This window comes from Cornus florida, unplaced genomic scaffold (assembly GCF_030987335.1).
Source record: "Cornus florida cultivar Cherokee Brave unplaced genomic scaffold, ASM3098733v1 CherokeeBrave_3.0.0_Hap2_Chr07, whole genome shotgun sequence".
NCBI classification, from domain to species: domain Eukaryota; kingdom Viridiplantae; phylum Streptophyta; class Magnoliopsida; order Cornales; family Cornaceae; genus Cornus; species Cornus florida.
This window is the reverse complement of record NW_026775577.1, coordinates 19,541,959-19,564,177: the sequence shown is the minus strand read 5'-3', so window position 1 is coordinate 19,564,177 and position 22,219 is coordinate 19,541,959. Positions and strand designations below refer to the sequence as shown.

The 22,219-nt window shown below is 35.0% G+C and overlaps 1 long non-coding RNA gene across 1 annotated transcript in view; it reads left to right on the top strand.

Annotated features, from left to right (window-relative positions):
* LOC132266709 (uncharacterized) overlaps nucleotides 1–22,219 on the top strand; it is a 46,822-nt gene that overhangs the window by 7,372 nt on the left and 17,231 nt on the right. The window lies entirely within an intron of this gene.

Here is a 22,219-nt window from a genome sequence, read left to right as displayed (position 1 = left end):
TTTAATATGAGTTAATACCTTATAAATTAAAAGGTTTTCTTGGCATCTTATTCCTACTATATAATAATAATATTGTTAAACAGAAAATATATATATATATATATATATTGTTTAAAAGGTTTCCTTTTATTTATGATTGACACAGGCTACTATTTTTAATATGAGTTAATACCTTATAAATTAAAACGTTTTCTTGGCATTTGTTTTTTTTTTTGGTTAAAGGTAAACTTGTGTATAGATAAAAAAGGAGAATGTACACTGGGCCCAAACCGGGGAAACACAACCAATTAGAGCCTAACAAAAAGGGAGAAGATACAAGCAACACCAAAACAACACAATGACTAGCAGAGGACTATTTTCCAATCATTGATCTTAGCAATTATGAAAAAATTAATTAACAGCATCCGTGAGGAAGAAACTCAATCCAGAATCAACAAGGCTTTGGTCGCAGCAACAAGAAACAATATGCGAGTGTGATCAATGTGAGAGTATGGTCTGTGGGTATGATCCATGTGATAAGGCATAAGATACTCAAGACAGTAACTAGTTATGTCCACTTAAGCTGCTGCAGGCTTGGACAAAGAGTTTGTGAAGATCCTGCTCCTTTGAAATCATCCTCAAGTCTGAAGCTCTTTTTAGAAAGTCTTGCCCTGCTGCTTGACTTAAGCTGTGAAATAATGTGCTGAGGGGGAGCTAAAGCATTCCTAAAGATTCTGGCCAGAGGAAGTAAATAGCAGTAGTGAATAGGAGCTTGTGAGTAAGAAACTTGGCAAAATTCCAGTGGTTTGAACACCATTGAATTAAGTTATACCAGGTATTAGGGAGAATATAGAAGCCTGTTATGCTATGGATAAAATTCCAAATGTGAGAGCTGTAAGAGCATTTAAAGAACAGATGGTCCAAGGATTAAGCTTCAGCTATGCAGAGATAACATCTATTGACATAGTGTTGGTTGAGCATTGGTTTGGAGTCAAAGGTGTAAAGTTTACCCTTTACAACTAACCAGGATATGCAGCTGTGTTTTGGTAGGTGGTGTTTAAACCATGGGACAAGGAAGCCATTCAATGCTGTCAGGTTCATCTATTGGAGTAGGAAGAGAATCCAACTGGTCGATCTAAGAATGACTGAGACTGAAAGAATTGTAAGAACTGAACTGAAGGAGGGATGGACCAATGATTTGTGGAAATTAAGCTATCAACTGTGGTCATAGTTCCATATCATTAAGTCAAAGCTGCTTAACAATGGGACCATTAAGTAGCCAGAAGTCCAACCAAAGCAAGGTAGTTGCCCTATTACCCACTCTATATCTGATAAGTCCTTTAGCCATATCTCTTAGCTTCAAAAGTTTTCTCCAGAAACCTGAGTTGAGTGTAGTTGGTCTACCAATCCAAATATTCTCAGCCTTGATAAGATAAGAAGATGCCCAAGCCACCCAGTGACTGTCCTTTCTCAAATATAGCTTCCACAAGTGTTTTAAGTTTGCAACAATGTTGGAGAGTTCAAGGTCAGGAAAACCTAAACCCCCAAACAACCTTGGTCTACAAACTGCCTGCCAAGCAACTTTAACACCCATCTTCTTAAGATCAACACTAGTCCAGTAAAACCTTTTCAAGATTTGATTGATCAGTTCAAAGACTTTCTTTGGAAGAACAAATGCTTGAGACCAGTAAGATTGAATATAGCACAGCACTGCTTTGATGAGAACAGCCCTGCCTTTGCATAAGATAGAAACCTAGAGGTCCAACACCCCACTCTTTTGGTGATTTTTTCCACCAAAGTTTGACAGTCCCTAGCTGTGATTGAGCTGGATGAGAGGGGTAACCCTAGGTAAGTGACAGGGAGACTACCAGCCTCAAATTGCAGCTAGTCCAAAATAGCAGCTTTGGTTTGTCCGTCAATTCTAGAAAAGAAGGCTCTACACTTTGCCAAATTCATTTGAAGGCCAGAGCCAGTGAAGAATAGGTTAATTACATCAAGTATGGTTTGAACAGAAGGTAGACTATCATGGGAGAAGATCATTATATCATCTGTAAATGTGAGGTGTGTAATGGATAATTTCTTACATCTCATGGAATTTGAAGCCAGGATTAAGCCTAATGTGTGCATCAATAGTTAAGCTGAGTTCTTCCATAACAATAACAAATAACAATGGTGAAATAGGGTCCCCCTGCCTTATACCTCTTGTGCCTTTGAAAAAGCCAAACAACTCACCATTAAGAGATAAAGAAAAGGAAGGTGTAGTGATACACTGAGACACCCAATGCACAAATGAACAAGGGAGTCCAAAAAGGTGGAGAGGGAATCAAGAATAAACTGCCAATGAACTGAGTCAAAGGCCTTAACAAGATCAATTTTCAAGGCATAGTTTGGGGGGTGGTTAATCCTGTGGTAACCATTGAGTAGTTCATGGGCCATTGTGACATTTTAAGTTATGTGTCTGCCTTTAACAAAGGCAGTTTGGCTTGGACTAATAAGGAAGGGAAGCACAGGTGCAAGTTTCAGTTTCCTTGGCATCTTATTCCTATATAATAATTATATTGTTAAATGTTTCCTTTTATGATGATGGACATTATCTTTAATATGAGTTAATGTCTTCTAAATTGAATTGTGGTTATTATAATTGTATACTATGTTTCCTTTTGTGTAGACTACCAAAGGACACGTATTAATGAGACAAAATTAAAGTTCCGTGGGGAAAACATTGATATATGTATATATAAATATATTCAGTAAAGAATTCTCAACTGAGGGTGAAGAAAGGGTAATCATTCAAACAAAGATGGACCATATGTTGGTGTGTTTTTTTAATATTTATAGTTAAATTTAGTCCAATGCAAATTGAGTTTAGATTATGTTAATTTCAGGATTTTCATTAGAATGCAATATAATACAAGGTAAGTACTTAGTTGTGCCTCTTTTTGTAATCTTTAAGTTTTTATGATTTAATTATTTATTTATTTATTTATTTTGCAATACTAAGATTGAGAAATTAAATTTGATGTTAATCAAACTATGTTGCAACGGAGGGACCTTATGGCCAAAAAAGAAAAATCATTCAACATAAAGAGAGATGGGACCATGTGTGATTTTTTTTTTTTTTTGTCAATTTGTATTGTTGATTTAAATTTATTTTCTCAAAAGGTTTGATCTTTGTAATGAGAATTTCAAAATTGTTAAATGTTTGTCCAATGCAAATTGAGTTTAGATTGTGTTAATTTAAGGATTTTCATTAGATTGCAATTAATACAATACAAGGTAAGTATTTAGTTGTGTCTCTTTTTGATCAAATTAGATGTTGATTGAACTATGTTGCAACAGAGAGACCCTCCATTGATGGCCAAAAAAAGAATAATCATTCAATACCAAGAGGTGCACCACGTGTTTTTTTATTTTATTTTTTCTCATGTAAACAAAAATGGGTTTGTACAATGGAGATCGGAAATTAAAAGAAAATTAGTCTGTTTAAAAACTGTAAACAAAGGGATTGGTGTGTAAACAGAACTGTAAACAAAGAGATTGGTGTGTAAACATAACTATTTGTAAATTGACTGAATCTACATCTCTATACAACATATTATATATATATATATATTTTGTGTGGGAGAAATTGATTTACAATCTTCAATTTTTGTGCAAATAGGTGATAGTTCAAAAGATTTTTGTGCAGTTTACTCTAAAATTTAAATTAATAAAATTTATTTTATTAAGTGACTAAAACTTTCAAAAATACATATAAAAACAATAGATTACATACCAATTCTATAATAAATTTATGATATTTATCATCACAAAAGTTTACTCCTTTTTATCCGAAAGTAAAACTTATTGATCCTTCAAGAGAAAAAAAAAGAGATATGGTGTAAGAGGTTTTTATTTTTATTTTCTCCATATTCATAACTTGGGTCCTTTTATCTTTAACATGTTAATTCTTTTGTTTCTTGTTGTTACTGCCAACCGGAAGCAGTGCACCATAAACTATGTACCTGCATTGATCAAGTCCACACCCTTTCTCATTAAAATTTTCATTTCTTATTAAATTATTTTTATTATCTTTTCTCTTATGTAAATATTAATTATACTATTTACCTTAATTTTATTTTTAGTATCAATTTATCATAAAAATGAAAAAAATAGATAAATAGATTTGTAACTACCATTTTCTAAATTGATTAACTTAAAATTAAAACTTTATTATTTATAATAAAACGTATTATAACCAATTTAAATATTTTTATAGTAAAAAAATATTATATTTTTCATACAATATATTGATAAAAAATTAATAAAATACTTTTGAAAAAAATACATTTTTTCATGTAATATATTCATTAAAAATTAAAAAATTAATTAATTTATTTTAAAAAAATTCTACTAAAATTTTTTATTTAAATAATTCATTAAAAAAATTAAAGGTAAATTTATGCAAATTTAATCGAAAATATCTCATCAAATTAGTATGAATTTTTTCATTATTTATTTAAATAAGAAAAATATATTAAATGTAATTCAATAAGAAGGGGTATTATGTTCGTTTAATGAAATATAGTATAGTCCTTAGGGTATGTTGCAACAAAATGAGATAGTTAATTTAGGGAGTTTTATGCACAAGTTATAATTCAAGGGGGTTATTTGTAAATTCAAACATAGTTCAAAAGGGTTTTTTTAATTAACTAACTGAAAAGCTATGATGATTTTTTAAATCCAATTTGTTGATGCGATAAAATTACAAAGAACTTAATTTGAGAGGAATTTCTTTTATTAATTTTTTCAAAAGTTGATTGGATGAGAAGAAAGTATTTCATTAAGAGGGTGAGACAAAACAAACCGAGACTATCTGCGACAGCTCTGCGTGCATGTACAAACACAGCGGAATAACCTTAATTTCAAACTCTTATCTCTGTAAACAAACAGTACAACGTGCCTCACCCACTCTTAACTTTTTTTTGAAATTTATTGGATAATATTAAAAGCATTAACTGTGGCACAATATCTTTAGTTTTATCTATAAAATTTGATATAAATATGAAATATATATACATACATACTCAGTAATATAGAACAATTAAAAATGCCCACAAAATTACGCATTACTTAAAATATGTAGAAGACCAAACAAAGCACACAGTACAACAATTCAAAAAAAAAAAAAAAAAAAAGCTCAAAAAAGTTTGAATTTTAAGAGTTCTCTCACATTTTATATGGGTGGGGATTTGATTTACAATTACTGCATTTTTTTGGGATTTTAATTTAGTGCTTAGGTTTTAAGAATAAGTTGGGTTTTAATTTAGTGCTTAGGGTTGCAAGAATGAGTTGGCACAAGAAGACATATGTTTCATTAAAACATACAATTACTGCATTTTGGGGCTTCAATTTAGTGCTTAGGGTTACATAAAGGCATATGTCAGTCTTCCAACTTGCAGTTTAAAGGGTATTATGGGGAAGTTGAGATTTCTTGCAGGAGGAGTCAAGCCGAGTCAACTACAGTAATATTTTGGTGACCTAAGAGTGCCTGCCACTCTTTGATAAAAAATCAGAATACAGAGATACACTTATTTCATTTCAAGTGCACACAGTAACACACACTCCACTACACGTTACATTAACACACGCTACCGACCACCAATACTCTCACACTCTTATTTCTTCACCAAATTGCATAAGTATTTGGAGTCCTAACTTTAGCTTACTAAGTATTCTCTCTGTCTCTCTATACAATCGACTGAGAGTTCACCAGAAAACTTGCCATTTTCAGGCGTTTACTAGTTGGGATCAGGTAATACTGCCAATGTTTTCTTTGTTTCCTTTTTGTCTCCAGAGATCAATTACTCTGTGTATATTTTACCTATCTTCAAACATATATATCTATATCTATATATTTAACCCTAAAATATATATGAACTAGTATATATATATATCTTCATTAAGCATATTGACTGTGTGTTTAGATTTCTTTTCTATAAATTAATGCATATCTTGTTTCTATGTCTTCCTACTACACCTCTCCTTGTAGTATGGTCATTTTCTATTGTTTGTGCATAGTGATTGCGTGTTTGTGTGGATTTCATCTCTGTAAATATATATTTCTTTTTACTGGTAAAGTACCATTTCACAATTTCTATTGTTTGTGCTATTTCCCACCAAACCTCGTTCTTTATAAACTTCTCTTTCCTTCTTTTTTTTTTATCACGCATATCTTACACACTCTCTCACTGAAGGATCTCTAATGGCGTCCACGTCCACCTAGAGCAATGAAATTTCTGAGGCCGAAAGGTAATAAATATCCTCTACTCTCCTCTCATATCCCCTGCTCTAGATCTACGTTGTTGGAGACTGACTGACTGACTTTGTCACTTATAGTGTCCCAGAGCCGATCTACGAGGTAATGTTTCATATGTTTAGCAACAGGTAAAATTGATCAATTCAATCGGGAGGTTTTACATTAATTTTGTTTAAAATGTTTTAGGATACCGCGGATGCTACAGCAGATGCTACCTCCGATGCGAATGCGGATTCAGATGCCGAAGCCGACACAGACTTCGAAGCCGAAGACAACTCCAATGCCGACTCCAATGCCGACTCTGACTCGGCCGACTACGAAGAACTGGTCTACGAAGAACTGGTAAAATATTCTAATACAGAGGATTTTAATGCGCCATATTGTTCAATTGTTTGGGAGAGACTGCATAAATTTGCATTGGAGTCAATTTCATTTTGATAAGGTTACGATTTAGCTTATTTGGCCTTTATTGGTTGGTTAGTAACTTAGTGTCTATGCGTAACAGTGTCGGAGGTATGATATCCCGAAAGGGATAGTTTATGGCACGACTGCGGTGTTGGAAGCTCAGCCTGTTGTGTTGGCAGGTCGGGCCCGACAGGGTCGGATATTTGACTGCTTTGCTTGAAGCTCGCAGGTCAGGAATGGATTGTTTTGGGGTGGGAATAATGTATGTTTGGGATGAATGTTTTGACCAACAAATGGGCATATGTTATTATGGTATGTATTAAATGCAATATAAGGTAGGCGCGTACTAACCTTCTTAACCCATTTACAATTTTCCCTTTTTCCTTGTGTTCTATGTATATGAGCATGCTTTATATTGATAGAATATTATATATTTATTGTTTATGTGCTAGAGTTGTAGTGTAGTTGTGATGATCTTGTGCAAATTATGATATTTTATGTTCTAATGTGTGAACTGATGGGAATGTATATGTATTAGTTATAGCATGCTTGTAAATTGTATATACACATGATGCTTGAAAAAAAATGCTTAGATGAGAATTCATGTTGAAAATGAATGAAAAGGCATAATTATAAATTGCTGTTAAGTAAGATATGATTGGGTGACAGGGTTGTGCCGGAAAAGCGAGGTAGGACCCAGAGTCCTTAGGTGAGAGATCCTAACTTGGCCAAGTGGTGCTTGATTCCATCAGGTTAGTAGCCCGTAAAACTAACATGTGTGTTACGTGGCTTGCTATGAGCAAGTGCATGAAATTATAGATAATGCCCAGAATAGTTTGAATGAAATGTTGTTCATGTTTGGAAATGTTATTGATTGAAATGAAATTCATACTATATGGGTGATTTATATGTAACATGATTCATGTCCTTATAAAGATTGCAAATGCTAATTGTATAGTATGACATTTATTGTGTGTAATGTTCTTGAGTATACCATGTTCTCACTATTACATCTGCTCGTGGCATTTTGCTTAAATATCATGCACCATATGCTTATTTGTTAATTGATAAAATTGGTAAATGTATGTTAAACGTCTACATACTGGCTGTATTTCTCACTCCTACCATTTTGAAGATAAAAACCTGGAAGAATAGTCATGAAAGGACTTGGAGTTGTTGGGAGTTAATACTTGTAGTAACACTTTTATGTGAGAAAGATTATGAGTCTTTGTACGAATTACTTATTTGAAATATGTATAAGTTAAGTTATTTTGGTATTACATGTATGAACTTATTACCCTTGGTCATAACAGGTGTTAGCTTAATTACTTGTACTCACTTGAAATGTTAAACTTGTTTTTAGCATCTTTAGAAAGACCTCCTGTAGTACAGTCCAGTTTTGAGGCTTATTGCTCCCTTAACATTTTGAATAAATTTTTTAGACTTGTATGTTTGGAAAGGTATTGTCTTGGCTTTAATTTGATATATCAGGGGTCTAGGTTGGACATAAATTGAATGAGTTATTCAGGTTTTATTCCAGGTGTACAGAATCTGACTTGTGTGTCTTAATTTGTGTCATAACTAGAGTTGTACTTTGGGTTTTTGGATGATTGTAGTGGGATTTGAATGTAGATTCATGGTACAACTGATCAGGAAAGTTTCATAATAAAATCTTTTATGCTTTGAGAGAATTAGAATTTCGAACATGACTGATTTGCAGTCTGAAAGTGTTGTTACTTCAGCAACATTGACCCAACTTTGAAAAATCATAAAATACTCATTTTAAATCCAAATTGGGTGAGATTTGCATCCAAATTGAATGTTTTGAAGTCTATTTTTCATCTAGATTGGTTGTGACGGCCCAAGTTTTTCAACTCGGTGCGTCAGTATGAACTGAAAGTTGATCCAATAACGGATCCGAAATGCGAAAGCAAAAAGTAAACCGAGGTCTTAAGAGGTAAGAGTCACTCCTAAGACACAAATGTGACCCTCCATGAGTTCACAAAGCTCAAAGAGAACAAAGACGGAAAAAATGGTCAAAAAGGACAAAATTTGTCATCCAAGGGGCAAAAAGGTTAATTCACAATTAAAAGGAGAAACTTGACTCTAAACAAGTCAAATAAGGTGAATACAACCTAATCTAATCATTTTGAAACATTTCAAGAGGTTCCATGAACATTGGCTAAGAGTCCCACATAATGCCCCGTCCCGGTTGAAGTGAAAACTGACACTGCTTCACTAAAACATACATAACTCCCATTGTGTTTGGAATCTAGGTATGGGATTGGTATCATTGGAAAACTAACTCAAAATCCTTGAGTTTAGGCTCAAGAATTACACCATTTGGATTAGAAACGAAGAAGTTATGACCTGTTGAAGTCGGATGATCAGTGCTAAAACTCAACAAAAGCTAGGCTTGGGTTCTAGCTATTTCGGTCGACCGAAATGGACTTTCGGATGACCCAAATGAAAGTAATGAGAGCTAAAAACAAGAAGGAAAATGCCTGCTTGTTTTGGTTGACCGAAATGAACCATCGGTCGACCGAAATGGTCCTAAACAGTAGAAAAGGCTACTGGAATGTGATGTTTACTGTTCATTGGCAATTCCATTTGCCATCGGTCGACCGAAATGGATCGAAACACCACAAAAAGCTGTTGATGAACCTACTAACAGCCTAAGGTGCTAAGGTCTAAACTCAACTTTGAATCCCTTCATGAATTGGTTCATAATGCATGTGTAAAATTGATTTTTCATGAAGTTTTGAGACTGTAAACATGTCAACAAGTTTGATATGAGTAAATGAATATAAAACCATGGCCCATGGCCTCATACACTTCATTTACAAGATTTTGACTTCTCAAACCTCAAAATTTGATTAAAAGACATTTGAAGCAAAACTTTGTTATCAAAAGTGTCTAAGTACAAAAGTAGACATACTTGGCCCCTGGCCTCATTACATATATATTTAAAATGTCAAAAGTGATTACTTAACATCTTTACACATCAAGGAAATTACATAATCTTCAAAAGTACCATACATACATGGTATTCAAAATATGATATCAAAAGAAAGGCATGCTAAACACTTGCATGTCAATATACAAAAATGCTTCATTTAACTTAAAAGTTTTTAAGAATGATGAGCCTCCAAGAACATAGTCTATTTACCTGAAAAACAACCCAAACCACTAGGGTGAGTAATCAAGTTACTCGTAGGATGTGGTACATGCGCATACCCTATAGTTTCAAGTATAACGTGAACCAAATATAGACCATCACAAGGATGCATTCCACCTAACGTCTATGTTCCCATGGTGCTCTAAGGGATCATCTCAAGCTATACAAATGTTAAAACGGTAGACACATAATATCCAAGTATACATAAGCAAGTACACTAACCACATTAAAACTAAGATTTTACCAAATCACAAGTTACAAGAAATCTATGATTTACAACTTGGAAAGTAATGCGAAATCAAGTAATGGAAAGACTAGGATATGTGACCACAAGACCATACAAGTTATTTTGGGTAATTATGACCCACAAGGTACTACCTAGTACGTACTATGACTTAGGAGAATTCCTATCCTCCGTACTAGAGCCAAACTCTAGCCATCAAACATTTCATATCCTTACAAGCTTCCAAAAATCAACAAGTTCATGACATTTATACAATCTCAATGCATGAACTACCTATCAAACACAAGTAGGGTAAAACCACACAAACCATGCCCTAAGGTTTCATGTCTAAAGTGGCAAGTTAATGATACTACACATTATGCCACATGGATTTAGTATTAATGTAGACCACAATTACTAATTATGCAATATAGTAATTTACCTACAAATAATTTCAAGTGATACGTACAAGACTTTCAATGAAATCTATATTACTTAACAATACAAGAGTAATTTCAAGATATTTATCATAAACCCTCAATGAAATCACAAGTATTAGGCAAATCATTAAACAATAACCTACCTATACCATTTAATAGTCATATGCATGCTTTAGTCCACAAATCCTAAGTCAAACATACAAAATCTCTATTTATATGCAAATACAAGAATTTTAAAGCATGTAATCAATATATATCAAGCTCCGATATATATAAAACCCAAAGAGGATAAACATACAACCACCCCTACCTCAATAGAGAATTGAATCTCTATAATACAAGCTACCAAGCGCAAAATGGAAAACAAGCTTAGGGTTATCGAAGAGAAGAGTGAGAGGAATATTTTCTCTCCCAAGGTTTTTACTCTAAGGTGAATGAAAGTGAGCTAAATTGAAGGGATAAGCTATGAACTAAGCTTTCCTCCAATGGTGGATTGGCTAAGGTTCATGAGAGACAATGAAATGAAAAGGTAAAGTGTAAAATGGAGAGTGGAAGGGCTAAAAATCCTCTACTCACTATGTACTCTTGCACTTTCTCTCTCTCACACACAATGTAAGGCTAAATCTTGATCCTACACTTGTCACTAATCCAATGCCTCTTCCAAGACTAAATTCCAAGCCCACACTTGTCACAAATCAAAGGCTACATATGTACCAATCCTAGGCCAACACATGGTTGACTCTCCACCTTCCAATTGTCAAGAAACTCATGGTGCCAAATCTCTTCACCCAAATGCCAACAAGTGGCTCCATGAGAGTGTGACACTTGTCACACTTTCCAAAAATTGCAAAATGGTCCCTTTTAAAAATATCTTCTAAAATAAATTGCAAAAAGGTCCCCAAAATAAAAAATAATTATTTTACATAATTACACTAAAACCCCAAAAGTTATGAATAATTACACAAAAGTATGCATTCATGCCCTTTACAAGAAAAGTAAGCAACTAGCAGGCTTTTCTACAAAAGTAAAAATACAAATGCCATGGAAATCAAATATCATGAATGCCTGCAAAATCGGAATCAAATCCGAGCACAACAAGTGAGGTTATGCAAGGAAAAATGAAAAACGACTAAAAGACGAAATAAGGAAAAGACAAAATGGGAAAAAGACGAAAAAAGAAAATCGCCGAAAATGGAAAAGGAGGAAAAAGACCGGGTCATTACATTGGTTTCATTTAAAAATTCCAACCACACTGGGAGTTATTAACTCAAATTGTAAGGTGGTTAGTAAGGGGATCCATGGGAGATCCCTAAGATTTTCTGACAGACTTCCTAATATCCATTAATGCTAATTTCTTCAACACCAGATGTTCATAAATCGTTGTTGGAATAGAAATCGAATTTTACTTTGCACACTCCATCATTTTTGAATGAAAGAAAATGAAAGAAATAGTTTATCTAAAGAATATTTATGTTCATCACCTCATTTTCTATTTCCTTTTATCACAAGCCCAAGTTTGGGATTCAGGGTGTGACAGTGCGGTATTCAACTCTAGATTCCAATAACTTAGGACACTGGGTAGAGGTTGGAACATCAAATTAGTTTGGAAGTATAATGTGTCGTATGCTATGTGCTAAGAATATGAGTTGATGTGAGAAGGGATGTATAGGGCCCTGAAAGATCTGGGAGAAATGTATATTTGAAACCTAAGGTTGTGGAGTTATTTTGACCTCCCCGAATAATTCATAAATCTGTTTTATTTGTTACTATGATAAAACTTAAATTGTTTAAGAGACTAAAATTTGAATGGATTCTAACTACTGCCAGGTTGGAAGAGCTTATGACATCTTCAATATGGACAATTAGTGGGGTGATTTAAGTATATGTATTGATGCAATAACGGATGGAAGAGTGAAAGAAGAATTAATAGGTTGCTATTTTGTGAATCTTAGTTTGAAATGTTGGTCTACTACGCCAAGTAGATTACTTGAATTGAGAACTAAAGGAAATTGGTTATACTTTAAAATTAGAGGTTTAATGGGATGTTACTCAATAATTCAGTAAATTTCTTAGATCTCAATTACTGCATTAATTGTTCTATTTAATTCGCAAACTTTAAGATATAGTTAGTTATTTAGCCATCTATTTCTTACTGGTACCTAGGTAAGAGAGAAATTAATTACAAATGTCTTATGAGAACAAACTAGAATGAATGACTTAAGGCTCTGTGATAAGTTGGTGGCTGTATAAAAATATAATCAGGTGCTGCAAAGCATTACATTAATATATAAAGTAAATGTGGTTTTGTATTCTTTTGAGGTTGAAACTTGTTTTATTTGCCTGAGAATATGGAGTGAATATTCAAAGTTCTCTAAAGTAGTCTTGGGGATGGTTTGTCGATCCTATGAGTTGAAGATTGTGGATCATTGTTTAGTGTTTGATTCCATTATTTTAGACTTGCCTGATTTAAAAAAACAATTATGATTTTCCTTGTGATTACAAACATCTATATTTAAGGTTATTTAATGGTTTTAGATATTGATTATCCTCTACTTGTACTGAATGTCTCTGGTAGTTGGAAGCTTACATCATGACAGATGATAACAGATTATTGTGACTAAAAATTTATTTGCAATTGATGCCATATTTATTGTTATTGATATGGTTTAGCTGCCATATTTATTGTTATTGACCTTTTGATGGATTTGCCTATGATAGATATGTTGCTTATGATGCTGATTGGGCTTAATGAATGTCCCGGTCGCAGCATTCATGATATGATGAACAGTACTTTCACGCCTTACTTGGATCAATTTATAGTGGTGTTTGTCGATGATATCTTGGTATATTAGCCAACTGAGGAGGAACTTGAGGATCAATGACAATTGTGTATCAGATTTTAAGTAAAACCTTACCGTAAGCCATTTTACAAGAAGTGTAAGTTCTGGTAATCGGAAGTAAAATTTCCTAGACATATAGTGTTGAGGGATGGAGTAACCATGAATCCCGGGAACATCGAAGTTGTTATGGATTGAGAACGACCAGTAAAAATCTCAAGTTCTAGGGAATAAGTGTTACAAGTTAACATTATGCCATTAGTCGAACTAGTTTGGAAACATTAAGGAGTGTATGGACTACATGAGAACTTAGGCAGCATTTAAAATGTCCGAAGTTACCCATCGATAAAGGTACATGTTGAACGGGACAAAATTTCTAAAAGGTTGGCATGATGTGATGACCCGGATTTTATTTATTTATTTAAATTATTAGTTATGCATAAACACGTTTCATTATATTCAATAATTGAGAATTTTTTGTTAGTTGTAGTGACTTTTGCATGGGTTTATCTAGAAATGCCACGAGGGTAATTTTACATTGGGTATATTAAGAAAGGTGTGTCACCGTTATAAAATGGACCCCCCAAAATTTTATTTTATCTGTATGTGACATCCATTATGATGGAAGACTATCTGGGTAATTATCTCGTGGTTTTAGGGAGACCTGAGATTTAAACTGGTATGGTAGGAAAATGTTATGTCATTTTTGTAATTTAGTGTCAAAAGGGTTAAGAAAGGGGATTAGTAACATGACCTACTCATTCTTTCCTTCTTCATGATTTCGCAGGAGCATTCCTTTCTCACTCTACATTCAACCTCTACCTTATCTCTTAATTTTGAAAGCCATAGGGTGAATTTTGGTTCAAGACCAAAGAGTGAAAGTTGGAGTACTCGTCAAGCTCTATATTTCATACCCTTGGACTAGTGATTTGGGGTTGTTGAACTTCTAGGGTTTATGATTTATTTATTTATTGAGGTAAGGATTCTCTAATCATATGAGTTATTGATACTTCTCTTAACATCCAAGTGTACATATTCCTTCATAAAAACGTTTAACTATGTGATGAAGCATGAATTCTTGTTCCTCTTCTTCATATTTGGTTGTATGTATTTTTTAAAGGAGAGATATATGAGTTGATCTTTGAAGTTGTCTATGTAAGGTGTTTTACAAAATATTGTGGAAAGAGAAGTTTGGTAAATTGGTAGAATTTTGCATCAAATGACTTTGTTAAATCTCTCTTATTCCAGCTTGGTTTGTTAAATATGGTTTTGGAAGGATTTGGATCACATTAGCATGTGGGATGATTTAAATTTTTTTTATTTTTTTTTAAGTTTCATGAAAAATGTTTATGGAATGGAAGGTTTTGATAATGAATATAAACTTGGTGTTTTGTAATTCAAGGATTGAGATGTAAAGAATAAGTGGACATTGTAATTTAAGAATTGAGATGGCTTGTTAAGTGTGCAAAAACATTATCCTTGCTTCTATTATTCATGTTGGGTTCTGTATGTTGCTTGAATGGAGAACATGTGTTGAATCTTCAGGTTCTGCATGAAAGTTGTTTGATAAAATGTCTTGAAACGAGGAATGCTAGAAATGGGTAGGATTTTTCACAAAATGGTCTTGTTAAGTTTTTCTTGCCCTAGCTTGGTTTGTTAAACATGGTTTTGGTGGGGTTTAGGTTATATTAGCTAGTGGTTTTATTATTCTTAGCTTTATGTAAGGAGTTTCAAGGAAATGATAGATTGGGAAAGTTTTTGGATATCAACACAAACTTGAAGTCTTGTATTATAGAGATTGTTGAGTAAACATTCTTTGAAATGTTGGTATGTGTAGGTATACTTGGAATAATATATGGAGATTAATGGGTAATCTTGTTTGGATAGTTAGTATATGTTAATACAATTGGGGATTGATTCATGGATATATGTGTTGTCAAATAGAAGCTAAATGTTAATTTGTAAGTTTGTGTACACTTGGTTTGACTAAATGTCTCAAGGAAAATTTCAACAAAGCTGTGAGGTTTTACATTTAAAAATTTCATTGAACCTTTTCATATTTAACTTTCGTATTGAACATGATTTTGGTGGTTTGAATTATTTTTTAAAGTGGTCTAATTTGTCATTGTTTTTATACAAAAAGGTTGAAACAAGAAAATCTTGGTGGTTTCTCAAACATGACAGAAAGTTGTTGAAAATTTTTCCATTAGGTTTGAGAAAAGAATAGATGGTAAAATTGATTGACCTTTTAGTTGTGTAAATTCCATGACATGGAAAGTATTATTTTGGGTTGGGCATATGTTAAATGGGCATATGTTATATATAATTTGAAATTATTATGGTATGTGCTGAATGCAAGATAAGGTAGGGGTGTACTAACCTTCTTAACCCTCGATCTACGATTTGCCCTTTTTCCTCGTGTTTTATGTACATGAGAATGCTTTAAATTAATTGAATATTCTATGAGTAGAAATATAAAAAGAAGAGAAAAGAGATAATTGCGTAAAGGCTTGAATGAGATGAATTACCCATTCACAACTCTAGTATTTATAGATAAAATGAGCACATGCTCACATTACAAGAAAGGAAACAAAATCAAATCCTTACATATTCTATGCCTAGACATATGCATAAATAAAGTCAACTATATGATTAGTGGCTATCATATCTCACAGATAATATGGTAAATCACATCTCATGATTTGGGCCTATCATATCTCGACTATTATGGTAAGTTATACCATAAATCGTGGTATCATAAATACTAACACTCCCCCTCAAGTTGGTGCATGGATATCTGAAACGCCCAACTTGGACAATGCATTCTCAAACACAATCTTGCTGATGTCTTTTGTAAGAATGTCTGCAAACTGCTGAGAGCTTGTGACAAATGAAGTGCAAATTTGACCAGAGATGATCTTCTCTCGAATAAAATGACGGTCCACCTCTATATGTTTAGTCCTGTCATGCTGAACGGGATTTGCTGTTATGCTAATGGCAGACTTGTTGTTGCAGTAGAGTGAGAATGGAAGCGACACTGGAAGGCACAAGTCTGTCATTAAGGTTTTCAGCCAAAGCAACTCACATACCCCAAGAGCCATAGCCATATACTCTGTCTTTGCACTAGATCGAGAGACAACATCCTGCTTCTTACTGCGCCAAGTAACCAAGTTACCACCAATAGTGGTACAATAACCTGAAGTAGAACTCCTATCTGAAATTGATCCTGCATAATCAGCATCTGTCCAAGCCTCAACACGTAAGTGACCATGATTAGCAAACAAAATACCACGGCCTGGACACCCTTTTAAGTAGCGAAGAATCCTAATAGCTGCATCAAGGTGTGGGGCACGAGGAGAGTGCATGAATTGACTCACGACACTCACGGCATAAACAATGTTAGGTCGAGTCATGGATAAATAAATGAGCTTCCCCACAAGTCGTTGATACTGACCAATGCCTGATAACAACTCCCCCTCAGAATCAGCCAACCGATGATTCTGCTCAATCGGAGTATCAGCAGGACGAGCGCCAAGCTAACCAGAAGCAGAAAGCAAGTCAAGAACATACTTGCGTTGAGAGATAAAAATGCCAGTCTTGGAGCGAGCCACCTCAATGCCCAAGAAGTATCGTAGGGGACCAAGATCCTTAATCTCAAACTGACGGCCAAGATAGCTCTTAACCTCATTAATTCCGGTAGTATCATCGTCCGTAAGAATAATATCATCGACATACACAATGAGAGCAACTGTCTTACCGCTTGAATGGCGTAAAAACAAAGTATGATCAGCTGCACTTTGATGGAAACCAAACTTGAGCATAGCAGTGCCAAAGCGATCAGACCAAGCTCGAGGAAACTGCTTGAGGCCATATAGAGAATGACGAAGACGATATACCATACCAGAATGAGCAAGAGAACGAAAGCTCGAAGGAGGAACCATGTACACCTCCTCCTGCAAATTACCATTAAGAAAGGCATTCTTGACATCTAACTGAAATAGAGGCCAAGATCGAATTGTAGCAACAGAAAATAATACACGGATGGTATTCATCTTGGCAACAGGGCAAAAGTCTCTTGATAATCTATGCCATAAGTCTAAGCATAACCCTTGGCAACCAATCGGGCCTTGTAACGAGCAACTGACCTATCTGAATTATGCTTGACTGTAAACACCCAACGACAACCCACAGCCTTTCGTCCAATAGGAAGCGGAACCATGTCCCAAGTCTGATTTTTCTCAAGTGCTTGTAGTTCTTCTGTTATAGCATCACGCCATTGAGGTTGTGCTAGTGCATCTGCAACACTGGAAGGAACAGGAACCGAGGCAATAGAAACAAGAAAACTCCGATAGGAGGGTGAGAGAGCATAATCAGAAACAAAATTAGAAATAGGGTAAGTACAAGAACGTTTATCCTTTCGAAGAGCAATGGGGCAATCATCAAGCGAAACAATAGCTTAAGAAGGCGAAGCTAGTGCCGAAAGAACAGGGCAGTCGATCGTGGGAGTAGAAGCTTGTACCTGTTATCTCCGATTATAAACTTGTGAAAAAGGAACAATTCCCCTTGCTGGAGGGGTATCACGAGGAGGAATTATAGAAGAAGAAATAGGTAATGGTAGAGGAGTTGAAGACGAAAGAAGGTGATCATCCATTATATTCAATGGGAACCATTCACTCTGAGAACCAACTGAACCACTATAGTATGGTGTATGCTCAAAGAAAGAAACATCCATGGATATAAATCGCCGACGACTGGGAGGATGGTAACACCTATAACCTTTTTGAGAGTGAGAATAGCCCAAAAACACACACTTCAAAGCCTTGGGGTCAAGCTTTATATGAGTTTGCCCTAACTGCTGAACAAAGCACACACACCCAAAGACTCGTGGAGGAATAAAAAATAGAGATGAATTGGGATGTAAGATTGAGAGTGGGGCTGCAAAGTTAAGAATCCTAGAAGGAGTCCTATTAATGATGTAAACAGCGGTAAGAACTGCATCTCTCCAAAATGACTGGGGAATATTCATGCCAATGCAGATTGCTCTAGCTAAGTCAAGGATGTGGCGATTCTTTCTCTCAGAACGACCATTCTGTTGAGGAGTTTTAACATTAGCCAGCTGATGCGCAATCCCAAATTCTATACATAACCGTTGTACCTCCCCATAAGTGTACTCTGTACCCTGGTCAGATCGAAATTTTTTAATGGTACCACCAAATTGAGTCTGAACCATTATCATAAATTTTTTTTAAATGGTGTATACCTCATTTTTGGTTTTCATAAGATAAATCCAAGTAGCACGACTATGATCATCAATGAACAACACGAAATATCGAAATCCAATACTAGAAGTACCTGGGCAAGGTCCCCACATATCTGAATGAACAAGATCAAAAGGTGTTAAAGCAGATTTATTACTACTAGCAGGATAATTGGAACGAACATGTTTAGCAATATGACATGTTTCACAGGATAAATCTGACACTGCCACGTTACAAAATAAGGAAGGAAATAAATGTTTCAAATAACCAAAAGAAATATGTCCTAAACGCATGTGCCAACGCATAAACTGGGCTTTATTAGATGAAACAATATTAGAAAATGAAGCTGAATGTGCTTGCGGTGACAAAGGAGCATCCAATAGGTATAAACCGTCCACTTCACGCCCACTGCCAATCGTCCGTTTCGACACCAGATCCTGAAAAATACAATGAAAAAGAAAGAACGTTACACTACAATTTAATTGTTTGGTAACGCTACTAACAGAAATAAGATTTGTAGTCAACTTTGGAACATGAAGTGTATTTGACAAAGTTAATGAAGGAGTAACTGATATGTAACCCCTTCCCAGCAATGGAAGATGGAGAGCCATCCGCAAGGCGGACCTTGCGTTGGCCAGAGCTGATACTATAAGATTGGAAGAGTGAGAACATACCAGTCATATTGTCTGAAGCACCAGAATCAATGATCCATGGTGTTGAAGATGTAGATACGCTATGTGCAGACGCAATAGTACCTAACTGGGCATAAGTGGAGGTTGGCTAAGATGATGCCTCCATTTGGTTGAAGAATTACTTGAACTTGTCCAAATCAGCTTGAGTCAAGGTAACTGTGGCAGAAGATGTAGAGGCAGGGTTGTCAGTAGTTGACAACGAGACTGGTTGTGTAACAGAATGTGCAGAGGATCGAGGCTGTTATTTTTGTTGCGGTGGACGTCCATGTAGAGCATAACAACGAGATTTGATGTGACCAATTTTTCCGCAATGGTCACACCGTCCACATTGTTGTCCTAGAGGAGGACCGGTGGTAGTGCTCTGAACTGATTGGGATGGTAAAGTTCCTAAAAGGTTAGGAATCCGAACTGCCATAGCAGAACGATTAACAGAATCAACACCTAATGGATGAGTCCGGCGGCTCTCATCCGACAACACATAGGAATATGCATCCTCAAGAGTAGGGAATGAAGATAAGCCCAATAAATAAACATGAGCATACTCAAACTCGTCATTCAACCAGTCAAGAAACTGAAACACTCGATTCTTCTCCACAATTCCTGCATATAAAACTGCATCATCTGGATCCTTCCAAGAGTGGAAGGAATCATAATATGACATCTCCTCCCAAATAGTACGAAGCTTGGCGATGTAACCTGAAACTGTCAAGTCACCCTGAGAAATCCTGGTGATATCTCGCCCCAGCTAGAAAATTCGTGCATTATTCTGCCTCTGAGAATAAATGCGTTGAACTGAATCCTAAATCTGTTTAGCAGTCTTCATAAACATATAGCCAACAGCTATGTTTGGTCGCATCGAATTAACTAGCCAAGACATAACCATAGCGTTATCTGCAAACCACTGTGAATATGCCTTCTCTGACTCAGCTGGTTCTTTCTCAGAATCAGTAATATAGCCAATCTTGCCTTTGCCACCAATGAACATCTTGGCAGACTGTGCCCAAATCAAATAGTTGGAACCATCCAACTTCACTGTGGTGATTTAAAGTCCTGAATTTTCTGATGAGTTGGTGGGAAAAATGGCATCACCACCCACAGAACGTGACCCAAGAGAATTAACAGTCGAAGACCCCGAATCTGCTATAATCTGTCACACAACAATAAAAAGAACTCCAAAAACACCACAAATTCTGTTAATAAATCAAATGGGCTCCTGAAACCATAAACAATATCTCCTCAGACCATTCCCAAAAAATCCAAATACATACCTTTTTTAAGGAGCATTGCCCACTTACATATAGCCAGACCACCTCCTTCTTAATATTCGGAATCTCTTTGTAAACTAATTTTTTTTACCCAAGCCCTTCTAGGTGTTGGAAACCAACTATCCCAATTTACCCAACCCTAGAAGAGTGAAAAAGAAATTGTAAAACTTAAAAATACCTGTTTTCGATCACAAAACAGCAATACAGAAAAACATATGTAGGCAACGTCACACGATGTCACAAACAGCCTAAGGTAGCTGTCGCACAAGTAGCAAGGCTGCTGAAAGGTGTGGAAAGGTGTTGGCTCTAATACCAAGTAGAAATATAAAAAGAAGAGAAAAGAGAGAATTGCGTAAAAACTTGAATAAGATGAATTACTCATTCATAACTCTAGTATTTATAGATAAAATGAGCATATGCTCATATTATAAGAAAGGAAACAAAATCAAATCATTGCATATTATATGCCTAGACATATGCGTAAATAAAGTCAAATACATGATTAGTAACTATCATAACTCACAGATAATATGATAAATGACATCCCATGATTTGGGCCTATCATATCTCGGCTATTATGGTAAGTTATACCATAAATCGTGGTATCATAAATGCTAACACTATGTGTACTGTTTAGGTGCCAGAGGTGTAGTGTAATTGTGATCATCTTGTTCAAACTGTGATACATTTTGTTCTAATGCATGAACTGCTGGGAATAAATATATATGCTAATTATATCATGCTTTTAAATTTTGCACACACATGGTGTTTGACAAAAATGTTGAGATGAGAATTCAGTCATTCATGATGGTAATAAATTGCTGTTGAGTAAGAGATGATTGGTTTATTGATGGTGCGAAAAGTTTGGTTGATGGGGTTGTGCTGGAACCGGTGCCCTAGGGTGAGAGACCTTAAACTTGGCCATGTGATGCTTGATTTCATTGGGTTAGTAGCTTGTAAAACAAGAGCTCGGAGCCCTTGTGTTGTGTGGCTTGCTATGAGCAAGTGAACGGAAAAATGGACACTGACCGAAATTGTTTGAACGAAATGTGATTCATGTTTGGAAATTTTTAATTGAAATTGGATTTATACTTCACAGATGATTATATGGAACATGATTCATGTCCTTTTAAAGATTGGAACTGATAATTGTATAGCATGACATTTAATACGTGTATGCATAAATATATGTGTCATTATTACATCTATTTGTGGCATTTCGCATAAATATCATGCATGGCATACTTATTTGTTAATTGATAGTGTTGGTAAATGTATGTTTAACGTCTACCAACTGGGCTATGATGCTTCCTCTTACCATTTTGAAGATAAAAATCTGGAACAGCCATGAAGGGACATGGAGATGTTGGGTGCTAATACTTGTATTAACCCGTTTGTGTGAGAATTATTATGACCCTTTACATGAATAAATCATTTGAAATATATATACGCATAAATTCAATTATTTTGGTTGTACAGGTATGAAGAATGAACTTGTTAACCTTGGTCATAACTGGTTTTAGATTAATTACTGGTACTCACTTGAATTGTTAAGCTTTTTTTTAGCATTTTAGAAACACCTCCTGTAGTACAGTCCAGTTGTGAGGCTCATAACTCCCTTAATATTTTGAATAATTTTTTGAA